The following is a 14,497-nucleotide window of genomic DNA, read 5'->3' on the forward strand; positions in this document are numbered from 1 at the left end:
GCTCCGGGGGCGGAGCGGAACCCGTGCTACCGGGAGCTGGAGAAGAGGGAGCGGGAGAGGAGCAGGGAACCTCGCGATAACCCCCTGTGTTCTCGCGCTTTCACGATAGGTGTGGGAAAATGTTTGTTTGCCAAGCGATGTGTCTATTGGCCGAGAGCGCGACTTCCTCTATGCTGGCCCCATCCGCGGCTCTACTCTTGCTTCCGGCTCCGGCGTGGGGTTTGATGTCGGCGGAGTGGTTTTTTGTTTAGCGTATTGAAGGGGTAATTTAGCCGGCTCCAACCTCGGGAGCCGCCAGTTACTGGCCTGTTCCTTCACTCATACGTTCATTCAGTCACTCGGCCTCTCATTCAGTAGCACACGTTGAGCGTTCGTTCATTCTAAGAGCTGTTTATAGATTATCTCATTGAACCCTTCACAGCAATCCCGTGGCACAGGGACTAACAGCACCAGTCTGACGGTTGAAAAACAGGCCAGTGGGTTTATGTAAGGAAGCCAATGTTAGCAAGTAGTGAGTCTAAGCACTGGATTTAAGGGGTCACTGCGCACTGGTAGGTAACAAAGATGAGGAGGAGGTAACCTAGTCTCTGCCCTTCAAGCACCCAAGGTTTATTGTGAGAAAAGATTGCTACAAAGGACAGGAACAATTTGGAGAGTTAAATACAATGACAGTTCCTAGCATGACTGAGTAGGCTGTCATTATGTATTTCTTCAAGACGAAAATTATGTCAGCGAAATAGCATCAAAGAAAGAGTTTTATGCTGTTAAAAATGCTTGGAAGCATAGTTCGGAAACATTTTTAAGAGATACTTTTTAAAGTGTCTCAATATGACAAATTTCCTTCTGAAATGAAGGTTTTAAAGTATTTTCCTCTACTACAATCGCTGATATTTTTTGTTCCGTGAAAAGCCTGGAACAATTTATAATTTGCGAGGCTCCTTGTCAAGGAACCTTAACTTTGTAATGAAGCAGTTTTACAGTGGCTGACTTAATTACTCTTAGAGATGAATAACCTAGAAAGCAGAGTTACATTAAATAAAAAACATTGGTTTCAAAACAAGGTATGAGTTATAATAAAATATTTATCAGTTATCTGTTAAATCTGGTCTTCAAGAGCTACTCAGGTATACAGCACAGTATGTGTCATGTATTTCTAAGATAGTTTCATAATACCTTAAGAATTCGTGGCACTCAAACTTTCTGCTGGTCTTAAAATGAGGAAATCCACGTTGTGTAAAAACAAAGATACTTTTGTGGTCAACCCAAATAATAAGACTTGCTGCTAATATATGAAGAGTTACACCCCCCAAAAAAGAAAGAAGATTAACAATAGAACAGTTTTTTCAAAATAATGTTAGCCTCTTAGTTTTCATTTCTTTTTTTTAAAAAGGAGAATACCGTTTTTAATGCATTAATTTAGTATCTGATATTTGATCATGAAAAATGAATCATGTTAAAATTACTTTCACCTCCTCCCCAAATTGACACAAAAGTTACCAAGTGATTATATGTGAGAGTATCCTATGACCCCACTCTTAGAAGTTCTCCCAATTTGCAGAGAATCAATTTGCACGTTTTGTCTCTCTTGAAGGGGGAAAAAATTCTCTAAGCTGGTGATTTTACATTCTTTGACAAACTTCAATAGCAACAGGCAGCGATACCACTTTAAGAAAATTCCAAGGAAGAGACTTCATTTTAAAATTCCCACCTCTGGCTCCCAAGGATTGGTTTGCAAACTTCGACAAAATACTATTCTCCACTCGCTATTGGTGAGTGCCCTATCATTCATTCTTTTGCCTGGAGTTTTGTGAGGTACCCGCTTGCTTTACGGGAAAAAGCTGCTCCGGAACTGCCCTACTTTAGACTTTTTCATGGTTATCAATCTATACAAAGAATCATCAAACTGATAAAGCAGGAACAAAAAGGGCAAGTCACGCTGCCAAGACAACTGTATCATTCGCTCGACAAAGAAACGTGAGCCTCCCCAGCAGACTGGGTAAACCGGCAAAGGATTTTACGACATAGTTGGAGATTGGAGAGTTACTGAAACTTTTACGGTTTTTTTTGTTGTTGTTGCTGTTGTTGTTTTTTACAAGTTTTAAAGGAGTGATTGGGTGTCAAAAGAAAAGCAGAGAAAAATACAGGCACAATTTAAAGATAGCAGGAAGAAGTGTTCCCAGAGTATTTTTCTCTTCAGGGTGAGGTTTGAAAGCATCATGCCCAGATTATCAGTGAATTTTTGAAAGGTAAAGGAGGCAAGATAGTAAGATTAACTATAGATCATTTTCTACTTTAATAAACTGTGCTTCGTTTTTGTTGCTTAAATGTGGATTTAGAAGGACATTTAGTAATATTGTAATTTTAAATGAATATTTTTGTTTGTATATTGTCATACCTGGCATAATAGATAATACATCTATTAAAAGATGTAAGAGAAAATAGAGTTGCTTGAACCCAAATTTTGTGTGTATCTGTGGATTAGGGAATCCAGGGACAGATCTGCTAATGGCTAAATAAAACATACTATAGATACCTGAAGCAGAATCAGCATGTAAGGATAAATTCTTAAAAAAGAAATCTAGCATCGTATTTTCAAAAATGGCATTTTAAATTAAAACAAATATAAAAGAGAATTTATCAAGGAAACATTGATAAACATGAATAACTATTTCTTGAGTTGCCTCTGTTAATCCATATAGGGGAATATAAAGTAATAAAACCCAGCCCCTCAAGAACAGGGACAAATGAAGCTCAGAACATTTAAACTAAAACTTATGAACAATTCTTAATGCCCAGATGACTGTTGTAGAGCACAGATACTTCAGGAGCTCAGCTCAATGTGAGATGAATTATTCAAAGAAGGCTTCACAGTATGGGTAAGACTCAATTTGGGCCTGAGCAATGGGCAGAATTTCAGAGAGAAAAGAAGGGAAGTGGCATCCCTACTAGTGAGTGAGTTGTTAGAAAGTATGTGCAGCCCGAGGAAGAGTTGGCTGAGACTGCAGCAGAAGGTTCATTTGGAAACTTTGGTTAAAAATTTATAAAAACAGCATGAGAAAAATAAAGAGCTAGAACTCCCAAAATCAAGGGTTTTGGTTCTGTGTCTGGAACAGGAGGCACACCTTATGAAAGTAATATTTGAAGACGATAAAACTGACAGTGCAATTTAAGATGACTACAAGAGCAGAGACCAGAAGCTAAGGGGCCTCATACTGTAAATACTGGCACACAGATGAGTAACCATGCTTCTTACCCAAATACATTTACCTTATCATTGTTGAATAATATAAATTTTGATGCATTTCTTTGTAGTCTTTGAAAGCATTGAGTTTACTTCTTAAGATTTTGGGGGACCTCTGCCACATTGTCTTGGGGAATCATGGTTGCCCCATCTTTATAAAAATCTTGTCATAAGATGTATAAAAACCAGAATTACACACAAAACTGCATTGCGGTTTCATAGCTATTTTTTACCAGCTTTAACGAAGTATAATTTATATATTATAAGGTTCATTTGTTTTAAGGATATAACTCAATGATTGTTTTAGAAAATATAATAGAGTTGTACAACCATCACCACATTCCAATTTTAGAAAATTTTCTTCTTCCTAAAAAAATACTTTGTGCCCATTTGCAGGTAAGTCCTGGTTTCCTATCCCCAGCCCCAATCACTAAAAAACTTTCTGTCTATAAATTTACCTTTTCTGGGCATGTAAATGGAATTACACAATATGTGATCCTTTGCATCTGGTTTCTTTTACTTAGCATAATGTTTTTGAGGTTCATCCATGTTGTAGTATGTCTCATTACTTCATTCCTTTTTGTTGCTAGGTAATAAATCCACTCGATGGCAAGACCATATTTTATTTATTTAACAGTAGCAATTAACAGACATTTGGATTTCTTCCAGTATTTAATGATAGTGTTTAATTGTACTAATTGTAATTGTATTACAGTACATACAGTATAGTATTTAGCTATTATGAATAATGCTGCTATGAAGATGGGTACAAGTTTTTGTATGAACATGTGTTTTCAGTTTTCCTGGGTGTGTATCTATGAGTGGAATTACTGTCATATGGTAACTCTGTATGTGTAACTTTTCGAGGTGTTGTACAACTGCTTTCCAAGGTGAATTCCCACTTTACATTTCCACCAGCGTGTATGAGGGCTCCAATTTGTCCACATCCTCACCAACACTCCTTATGATCTGTCTTATTCATTCGGCTGGATTTTAAGTGGTATCTTATTACAGCTTTTATTTGCATTTTCCTAATGACTGATGATATGAAGCATCTTTTCATGTGCTTATTGACTATCCATAGATCTTCTTTTGTAAAATGTCTTTCAAATATTTTTCCTGTTTTTTTAATTGGGTTGTCATCTTGTTACTGATTTATTTATTTATTTATTTTGAGACCGAGTCTCGCTCTGTCACTCAGGCTGGAGTGCAGAGTGGCGTGGTCTCGGCCCACTGCAGTGTCTGCCTTCTGGCTTCAGGCAATTCTCCTGCCTCAGCCTCCCAAGTAGCTAGGATTACAGGCGCCCATGACCGTGCCCGGCTAATTTTTTTGTATTTTTAGTAGAGATGGGGTTTCACCATGTTGGCCAGGCTGGTCTGGAACTCCTGACCTTGTGATCCACCCGCCTTGGCCCCCTACAGTGGTGGGATTACAGGCATGAGCCACCGCGCCGGCCCATGTTACTAATTTTTTTTTTCTTTTTGTCACAGAGTCTCACTCTGTCACCCAGGCTGGAGTACAGTGGCTCGATCTCAGCTCACTGCAACCTCTGCCTCCCGGATTCAAGCAATTCTTCTGCCCCAGCCTCCCAAGTAGCTGGAATTACAGGTGCCCGCCACTATGCCCAGCTAATTTTTTGTGTTTTTAGTAGAGACGGGGTTTCAGCATGTTGGCCAGGCTGGTGTTGAACTCTGGACGTCGTGATTTGCCCACCTCAGCCTCCCAAAGTGCTGGGATTACAGGCATGAGCCACCGCGCCCGGTCCGATGTTACTGATTTTTAATTGTTCTTTATATATTGTGGTTAAAGTCTTTTATCAGATTAATGATTTACAAATCTTGTCTCCCATTCTGTGGTTTGTCTTTTAACTTATTAATAATAGTATCTTTTGAAGCAGTAAAGGTTTGGATTTGATGAAATCTAATTTATGTTTTTTTTTTCTCTTTTATCACTTGTGCTTTTGGTGTTGTATCTCAGAAGTCTTTGCCTAACAGGCCAGGTCCTGTGACTCACCACCTGTAATCCCAGGATTTTGGGAGGCCAAGTTGGGTGGATCACCTCCACTCCAGCCTAAGCGACAGAGTGAGAGTGCATCTCAAAAAAAAAAAAAAAAAAGTTCATGAAGATTTACTCCTATGTTTGCAAAGAGTTTTATAGTTTTACCTCTTACTGTTAAGTCTTTACTCCATTTGGAGTTAATTTTTATATATGGTATGAGGTGTAGAGATCCAACTTTATTCATTTGCATGTGTCTGTCCAGTTATTCCAGCACTGTTTATTGAAAAGACTGTTCTCTTCCCATTGAAATATCTTGGCACCCTTGTTAAAAAATAATTCACATATATACGAGTTTATTTGTGGACTCTTGCCACTATCCCATTTTTCTATATGTCAATTCTTTTTTTTTTTTTTTTTTTTTGAGACGGAGTCTCACTCTGTCACCCAGGCTGGAGTATAGTGGTGCGATCTCGGCTCACTGCAACCTCCGCCTCCCGGGTTCAAGCGATTCTCCTGCCTCAGCCTCTCAAGTAGCTGGAATTACAGGTACTCGTCACTACCTGTAAATTTTTTGTATTTCTAGTAGAGATGGGGTTTTGCCATGTTGGCCAGTCTGGTCTTGAACTCCTGACCTCAAGTAATCTGCCCACCTCGGCCTCCCAAAGTGCTGGGATTACAGGCATGAGCCCCCGCACCTGGCCTCTATATGTCGTTTCTTATGCCAGTACTACCACGTTGTTTTGGGGAGGGCTTTTCCCCAGCTTTATTGAAATATGATTGACAAACTAAAAATTATATACGTTTGAGGTAGACATCATGGTGTTTTGATATAAGTATACCTTTTGTAATGATTCCCACAATAAAGCTAGCTCACACATTCATCACCTGACATAATTACCATTTTTGTGTGTGTAATGAGAACACCTAAGATCTTAACAAATTTCAGTTATTTTCTATAGTTACCATGCTGTATATCTCTAGAACTTATTTACCTTATAACTGAAAATTTATAAGTACACTTTTGATTACTTTTACTGTAGTTTTATAGTAAACTTTTAAAATGGGAAGTGTGAGTCCTCCAACTTTATTCTTCTTTTTTAAGATTGTTTTATTTATTCTTAGTCTTGTATTTCCATCTTAATTGATCCATAATAAGGATCAACTTGTTAATTTCTGCAAAAAACAGACAGCTGAGATTTTGATGGATATTACATTAAATCTATACATCAATTTGAGGAGTATTCTATCTTAGTATTGAGGCTTCTAATCCATGAACATGGAATGTCTCTCCATGTGTTTAGATCTTTAAGTTCTTTCGATAATGTTGTATGATTTTCATTGTACAAGTCTTGTATTTCTTTTGTTAAATTTATTCCTGCATATTTTATTCTCTTTTATCCTATTTTGAATCAAAATGTTTTCTTAATTTTATTTTATGATTATTTATTGCTGACATATAAAAATATAATTTTATTTATTTATTTTGTATCTCATGGCCTTGCCAAACTTTAGTCGTTCTAATGGGGTTGGGGGGGTTGTTTATTTATTGTGGAATCCTTAGGATTTTCTACGTAGAGGGTCATGTCATCCGATAATAATGTTTTATTTTTCCCTTTCTAATCTGCATGCCTTAATTTATTGTTCTTGCCTATTGCGCTGACTGTAATATCCATTACAACCTTAACTACAGGTGGTGAGAGCAATCACTCTTGCCTTGTTTCCAATCTTAAAGGGAAAACATTCAAACATGCTCCGTTAAGTTTGATATTAGCTTTAGGTTTTTGTAAATCAGGTTTTTTTGGTTTTGTTTTGTAATTTTTAATTTTTGTGAGTACATAGTAGTGGGTATATATATTTATGAGATACATGTGATGTATTGATGCAGGCATACAATGTATAATAATCACATCAGAGTAATAATCACATCAGAGTAATAAGTAATCTGTCTCCTCACTTATCATTTCTTTGTGTTAGAATGATTCCAATTCTACTCTTTTAGTTATTTTGAAATACACAATAACTTAGTGTTGACTGTAGTCACCCTGTTGTGATATCAAGTACTAGATCTTACTCATTCTGTCTAACTATGTTTTGTACCCGTTTACTATCCCCACTTTTCCCTCCCACCCCAGTACCCTTCCCAGCCTCTGGTAATCATCATTCTACTCTCTGTCTTCATGCGTTCAGTTGTTTTAATTTTTTGCTCTCATCAATGAATGAGAACATGCAAAATTTGTCTTTCTCTGCCTGGTTTAATTCACTTAGTATAGTATCCTTCAGTTTCATCCATGTTGTTGTAAGTGACAGGATTTCATTCTGTTTTGTGTGTATGTCTACCACATTTTTTTATCCATTCATATGTTGATGAACATTTAGGCTGATTCCAAATGTCGACTGTCGTGAATAGTGCTGCAGTATACATGGGAGTGCAGAAAGGATCTATATGGAGCAGTGGGATTGCTGGATCATATGGTACTTCTTCTGTTTTTGGCTTTTTGAGGAACTTCCATACTATTCTCGATAGTAGCTGTAATAACTTGCATTCCCACCAACACTATATGAGTGTCCCCCTTTCTCCACATCCTCACCAGCATCCTTTACTGCCTTTTTAATAAAAGCCATCTTAGCTGGGGTGAGATGACCTCATTGTAGTTTGATTTGCCTTTCTGTGCTGATCAGTGATGTCAAGTATTTTTTCATATACTTGTTGGTCATTTGCATGTCTTTTGAGAAATGTCTATTCAGATCTTTTGCTCACTTTTTAATCAGATTATTAGATTTTTTTTCGTGTTGGGTTTTGTTTGAGCTCCTTATATATTCTGATTATTAATCCCTTGTCAGATAGGTAGTCTGCAAATATTTTCTCCCATTCTGTGGGTTGTCTCTTCGCTTTGATTGTTTCCTTTGCTATACAGCAGCTTTTTTACTTGATGTGGTCCCATTTGTCCATTTTTATTTTGGTTGCCTGTGCTTTTGAGATCCTTCTTAAGAAGTCTTTGCCCAGACCACTGTCCCAGAGAGTTTCCCCAGTGTTTTCTTTTGGTAATTTCATAGTTTCAGGTCTTACATTTAAGTCTTTAATCCATTTTGATTTGTAAAATCAGGCTTTTATTAGCCTTTTATCAGGTTGGGGAAGTTTTTTTAATCATGATTGGATAATGGATTTTGCCAAATTTGTTTTCTGCATCTATCAAGATGATCAGATGGTTTGTGACCATATTCTATTATATAGTATATTATATTAATGATTTCAGATGTTAAACCAACCTTCCATTCGTAGGATAAACCCTCCCCCTTGATCATAATGTATTATCCTTTGTATTTGTTGCTAGATTTGGTTTGCCAATATTTTGTTGAGGATTTTTGTGTCCATATTCATGAGGGATGTTCATTTGTTATTTTCTTGTGATGTCTTTGTCTGGCTTTGATATCAGGGTAATACCTCATAGAACAAGTTGGAAAGAGTTTCCTTCTCTATTTTCTGATAGAGTTTACAAAATACTCATGTTGTTTCTTCTTTAAAGGTTTAGTAGAATTCATCACTGATGCCATCTGAGCCCGGGCTTAACTTGGTATAAATATTTTTAATTACTATTTTAATTTTTTTACTTATTATAGTTCTATTCAGATTTTCTATTTTTCTGTTATTTGGTTTTAGTATTTTTTATCTTTTTAGGGTGTTTTTCCAGTGCCTTAGTTTGCATATGGGTAAGGTTGCTTCTTAACTAGCGTACACTTTCACTAGTTAAGAAACTAGTCATAATGGCTTTTTTTTTTTTTTTTTTTTTTTTTCTGAGACAAGGTCTTGCTCTGTCACCCAGGCTGGAGTACAGTGGTGTGATCTCAGCTCACTGCAGCTTCTTCCTCCTGGGCTCAAACAATCCTCCCCACTCAGCCTCCCGAGTAGCTGGAGGAGCCGAGCGCCACCACACCCAGCTAATTTTTGTAATTTTAGTGGAGACAGGGTTTTGGCATGTTGCCCAGCCTGGCCTTGAACTCCTCGGCTCAAGCCGTACACCTGCCTCAGCCTCCCACAGTACTGGTATTACAGGCATGAGCCACCATGCCTGATTGATAAGGTTTTTTATTTCCTAAAAGCCACTGCCCTGAGGGCCCCTGCCCCTTCCTCAGGCTCCCCTACGTCTCTCCACAAGTCAGCATCCAAAGGTTCACACCTGGAATAGCAGGGGACCTTCAAAACCCAGCTCCAGCCTCGTTAGCACCTGTATAGATTGGTTGGCCCTCCTGCTATTTCAGTTATTATTTTGAACATCACCACTTGGAAATGGAAGACTGAGACTTCATTTCAGACCTCTTCTTCCTAACACCTTGATCTGGGGCTGATTATGTGCTTTAACATTCTACTGGGCAGGTCTGGTAGAAGGAACAGTATCAATTGACTGAGTAGGTCTCCCTGGCAGTTGTGATTCAGAGACCTAGAAAGCTGAGCCCACACCTGGCAGGAAGAGGGTGGTTTGTGGGACCTGGGCTGATGTGTGATGAAATTTTAAGCCCCAGCTATAGCTACTACAAAGAAAAGAAAAGTGACTGATGATAAGCATGTAACTCAAAGTAAGTGAACTCAGAAGCGTGTCTTTTGTTTGTTTGTCTATTTGTTTGTTTGAGACAGTTTCGCTCTTGTTGCCCAGGGTGCAATCTCAGCTCACTGCAACCTCTGCCTCCTGGGTTCAAGAGATTCTCGTGCCTCAGCCTCTGAGTAGCTGGGATTACAGGTGTGTGCCACCACACCTGGCTAATTTTTTGTATTGTTAATAGAGACAGGGTTTCTCCGTGTTGGTCAGACTGGTCTCAAACTCCCGACCTCAGGTGATCTGCCCGCCTCAGCCTCTCAAAGTGCTGGGATTACAGGCGTGAGCCCCCGCGCCCAGCCTGAGAAGTATGTTTTTATGTTGAGGATGTTACTCTATGATGCCACATACATTGAAACACACACATTTAAAGTAAGGCCACAGACTCAAATGCCTCTAGAAGCCAGACAGAGGCCCAGAATAACAAATACTGCGGGGCATCTTACTTATTTCATCTTTAAACTTTCTTTTCTGACTCCCCTAAATGGAAGATAAGAAAATACAGTTAGATCTATTGAAGATGTTGCATTCCTGTATATAAAAATGTATGGTCACTTTTTAAAATGCAGGCTTGGGTTTCCAAAGCAACAACATTTGCTTACCACTGCTGTAGACTGTGGTCAGTGAAAGTCAGGGAAACCACCTGTCATGGGAAACCACCAAATTATGAGAAGACCAGGGCCCTAATTCTGGCTGTGTGATGTGCAACTGATTTAGCTTCATTTCATCATCTTTATTTATAAAATGGGGATGATAATACCTACCCTCTGTAGGTAATTATGTGGTTGTAAGGGCCACATGAGATAAAATATGTGAAAGTATAAAGTGTTATGTATATATTAGTTGATATTGCCCAAATCACTTGGGTAGTTGGGACAGCACAGTTTCTTGAATCTCAGATTCTCCATCTCTGGCTACTGCTCTTCTCTAGGCAGCAGCACCCGTTGAAATGGTCATCTTATCAGCCAGTGGGGTTGAACTAAGCATAAGGCAAGAAGTTATTAGAAAAAAGTTAGCCAACATCTTGGGATCTCAAGTAGCACTGTGTCTCTGTACAACAGGGTATAGGCAAAGCTTTCGTGTTAAACCTGAAGTATTGACCTTTAACATTTTTATTTATTTATTTTTTATTATTTTTTTATTTTTTTTTGAGACAGAGTCTCACTCTGTCACCCAGACTGGAATGCAATGGCACTGTCTCGACTCATTGCAACCTCCCCCTCCCTGGTTCAAGCGATTCTCCTGCCTTAGCCTCCAGAGTAGCTGGGACTACAGATGCGTGCCACCACACCAGGCTAATTTTTGTATTTTTAGTAGAGATGGGCTTTCACTGTGTTGGCCAGGGTGGTCTCGAACTCCTGACCTCGTGATCTGCATGCCTCGACCTCCCAAAGTGTTGCTGGGATTACAGGCGTGAGCCACCACACCCGACTGACCTTTAACATTTTTAAGAGGTACCCAGGAATAAGAACACTACCTGCATTGTAGATCAGCCTCTCTAGCATTCTCACAGTTTGACCTTTGGCTGATTCCTTCTTTCTCTTTTTCATATTTTTGTGCTATAATGCTTTATGAGGAAAAGAGTCAATCAAATTCTTAGCCTGAAATGAATTAATGCCTTCTTAGCCTGAAATCCAGCATTTTACTTTTCCCCTAGCTCAGGGTCTCCCAAACTGTTTTTAAAGTGCTATTTCCATAAGATTTAATAGGTGCTCAAGAAAAAAGATAATCTCATGGTCAAAAAAAGATTGGAAAAGTGGTGTATACTATACCCACTCCGGGATATTCACAAGGTATTATATTAAAGTTTTGAGAAGACCTGAATTAAAGAAACTTGTCCATGTTTACCCATTTATTTGATCACAGAATCCTCCTTTTGTGGAACCAATATTTGTGTTTACCAACTCATTTGATCACCTCTGTCAATAACCCTCCTTGATAAAATGTACATTAATGTCTTGTGGCTCTAGTGTACTGCAGAAATTGGCTTGGAAAATGCTGTTCTATAGCCATGTCCCTCATTTCACATACACCAAATTGAACCACCAGCAGTTAGCCATATTCACTTTCCCACTTCCAAGCCTTTTCTAATTATTCACTCTGCTTGGGATGCTTTCTCTTCTCTCTCCTTGCTCTCTGGAATCTTTTCAGCCAAACAAGCAAGGTCTTTGCAGCAGCAATGATTCCCATTTCTGAAGTCTTAGCACTTGCCAGTCTTCTAGCAATTTTAGCACCTAGTACTATGCTAATGTGTACCTGATCATTTTTCCTTCTCTACTTTACATTTCTTGGGGTTGTTTTCCACATAGTACATTAGCCTGGTGCATTGTTTGTAGCCAGAATTCAGTAAATAGTTGTGGAATGAATAAATAAATGAGTTGTGACCAGGTGCAGTGGCTCATGCCTGTAATCCACCACTTTGGGAGGCCGAGGTGGGCTGATCACTTGAGGTCGGGAGTTCAAGACCAACGTGGCCAACATGGTGAAACCCCATCTCTACTGGAAAAAAAAAAAAAAAGATTAGCCTGGCATGGTGGTGCGTGCCTGTAATCCCAGCTACTTGGGAGGCTGAGGCAGGAGAATTACTTGAACCTGGAAGGCGGAGGTTGCAGTGAGCTGAGATCATACCACTGCACTCCAGCCTGGGTGACAGAGTGAGACTGCATCTCAAAAAATAATAATAATAAATAAATAAACAAGTTGCAATAGGATGAAATTTAAAATGTTATCTATAGTAAATAATGGAATTGGAGTTTGAAGAGGAGGAACGGAGAGGGATCTCTGAAAGACTGATCTATGTATATGATTTTTAACAGTTTTATTAATTGGCATAAAAGTATACAATTTGATGATTTGGGGCATCTGTGTGCACCCAAGAAACCACAACCACAGTCAAAATAATGAGAAGATCCACCACCACAAAAAGTTTCCTCATGCCCCTTGTAATCCCTCCACTCCACCCTTTCCTACATCTTCCTCCCTCTTGTGTACCACCCCCTTCATACCACCTCCTTAGCCCAATTCAAGGGAATCACTGATCTGCTTTTGGTCATTATACATTGGAGTAGATTTCATTGAAATTTATATATAAATGGAATCATGCGATATATACCCTATTTTGCCTGACTTCTTCACATGGCATAACTATTTTGAGATTTATTCATGTTGCAACATATTCATTCCTTTTTATTACTGAGTAGTATTTCATTGTATAGCTACACCACAGTTCGCTTACCCATTTACTTATTTATAGACATTTGGGTTTTTTTCTAGTTTTTTGGCTATTAAAAATAAAAATTCTATGAACATTTGTATGTAAGTCTTTTTATAATGTATGCTTTCATTTCTCTCATGTAAATACGTAGGAGTTGGCCAGGCATGGTGGTTCATGCCTGTAGTTCCAGAACTTTGGGAAGCTGAGGAAGGTGGATCACTTAAGGTCAGGAGTTTGAGACCAGCCTGGCCAACATGGTGAAACCCCGTCTCTACTAAAAATACAAAAATTAGCCGGGCATGGTGGCGAGCGCCTGTAATCCCAGCTACTCGGGAGGCTGAGGCAGGAGAATTGCTTGAACCCAGGAGGCAGAGGTTGCAGTGAGCTAAGATTGCACCATTGCATTCCAACCTGGGCAATAGGAGTGAAACTCTGTCTCAAAAAAATCAAAAACAAAAACAAAAACTTAAGAGTGAAACGATGGCTCCTGTGCTAAGTGTATGTTTAACTTATTAAGAAACTGTCAGATATGACACCAGAGGCAAAGGCAACAAAATAAAAAATAAATAAATAGGGCTACTTCAAAATTGAAAACTTTTGTGCAAAAACAGGACAATAATCAACAAAAGGTAATCCATGTAATGAAAGAAAATATCTACAAATTGTGTATCTGATAAAGGGTTAAGGTCTAGCATATATAAAGAAATCCTACAGATCAACAATAACTAGAACAACAAAAACAATTAAAAAGTGGGAAAAGGGTCAGCCTCAGTGCCTCCCACCTGCAATCCCAGCACTTTGGGAAGCCAAGGCAAGAGGATCATTTGAGCCCAAGAGTTGGAGACCAGCAGGGGCAACAGAGATTGAGGCAGGAGGATCACTTGAACCCAGGAGTTATAGGCTGCAGTGAGCTGTGATCACACGACTGCACTCCAGCTTGGGTGACAGAGTAAAACCTTGTCTCAAAAAAAAAAAAAAAAAATTTGGGAAAAGGACTCCAATAGACATTTCTCCAAAGTAAGTATACAGATGGCCAATAAGTACATGAAAAGATGTTCAGAATCTCTAGTCATTAGGGAACTGCAAATCAAAGCCACCATGAGATAGCACTTCATATCCATTAGGATGGCTATTATTAAAAAGAGAAAATAAGTTTTGTCGAGAATGTGGAGAAATTGGAGCCCTTGTGCTCTACTGGTGGGAATGTAGAATGGCATAGCCTCTGTGGAAAACAATGTTTCCTCAAAAAATTAAAAACATAGGGCCAGGCGCGGTGGCTCACTCCTGTAATCCCAGCTCTTTGGGAGGCCAAAGTGGCAGATCACGAGGTCAGGAGATTGAGACCATCCTGGCTAACGCGGTGAAGCCCTGTCTCTACTAAAAATACAAAAAATTAGCTGGGCGTGGTGGCAGGCGCCTGTAATCTCAGCTACTCCAGAGGCTGAGGCAGGAGA

The 14,497-nt window shown here is 39.0% G+C and overlaps 1 protein-coding gene across 2 annotated transcripts in view; it reads left to right on the forward strand.

Annotated features, from left to right (window-relative positions):
- Nucleotides 1–190: 190 nt before the first annotated feature.
- Nucleotides 191–14,497, forward strand: part of TTC23 (tetratricopeptide repeat domain 23) — a 112,811-nt gene continuing 98,504 nt past the window's right edge. Inside the window, exons 1-4 of one of the 2 annotated variants that reach the window (XM_011957763.1) lie at nt 199–263; nt 1,592–1,769; nt 5,665–5,786; nt 9,613–9,812. The gene's annotated coding sequence lies outside the window, so the exon portion shown is untranslated. Of the gene's footprint in view, nt 264–1,591; nt 1,770–5,664; nt 5,787–9,612; nt 9,813–14,497 lie in introns of both variants that reach the window. The other variant, XM_011957756.1, reaches the window with a different exon arrangement.

The sequence above is a fragment of the Colobus angolensis genome, unplaced genomic scaffold (genome assembly GCF_000951035.1).
Source record: "Colobus angolensis palliatus isolate OR3802 unplaced genomic scaffold, Cang.pa_1.0 Scaffold112, whole genome shotgun sequence".
Classification (NCBI taxonomy): Eukaryota; Metazoa; Chordata; class Mammalia; order Primates; family Cercopithecidae; genus Colobus; species Colobus angolensis.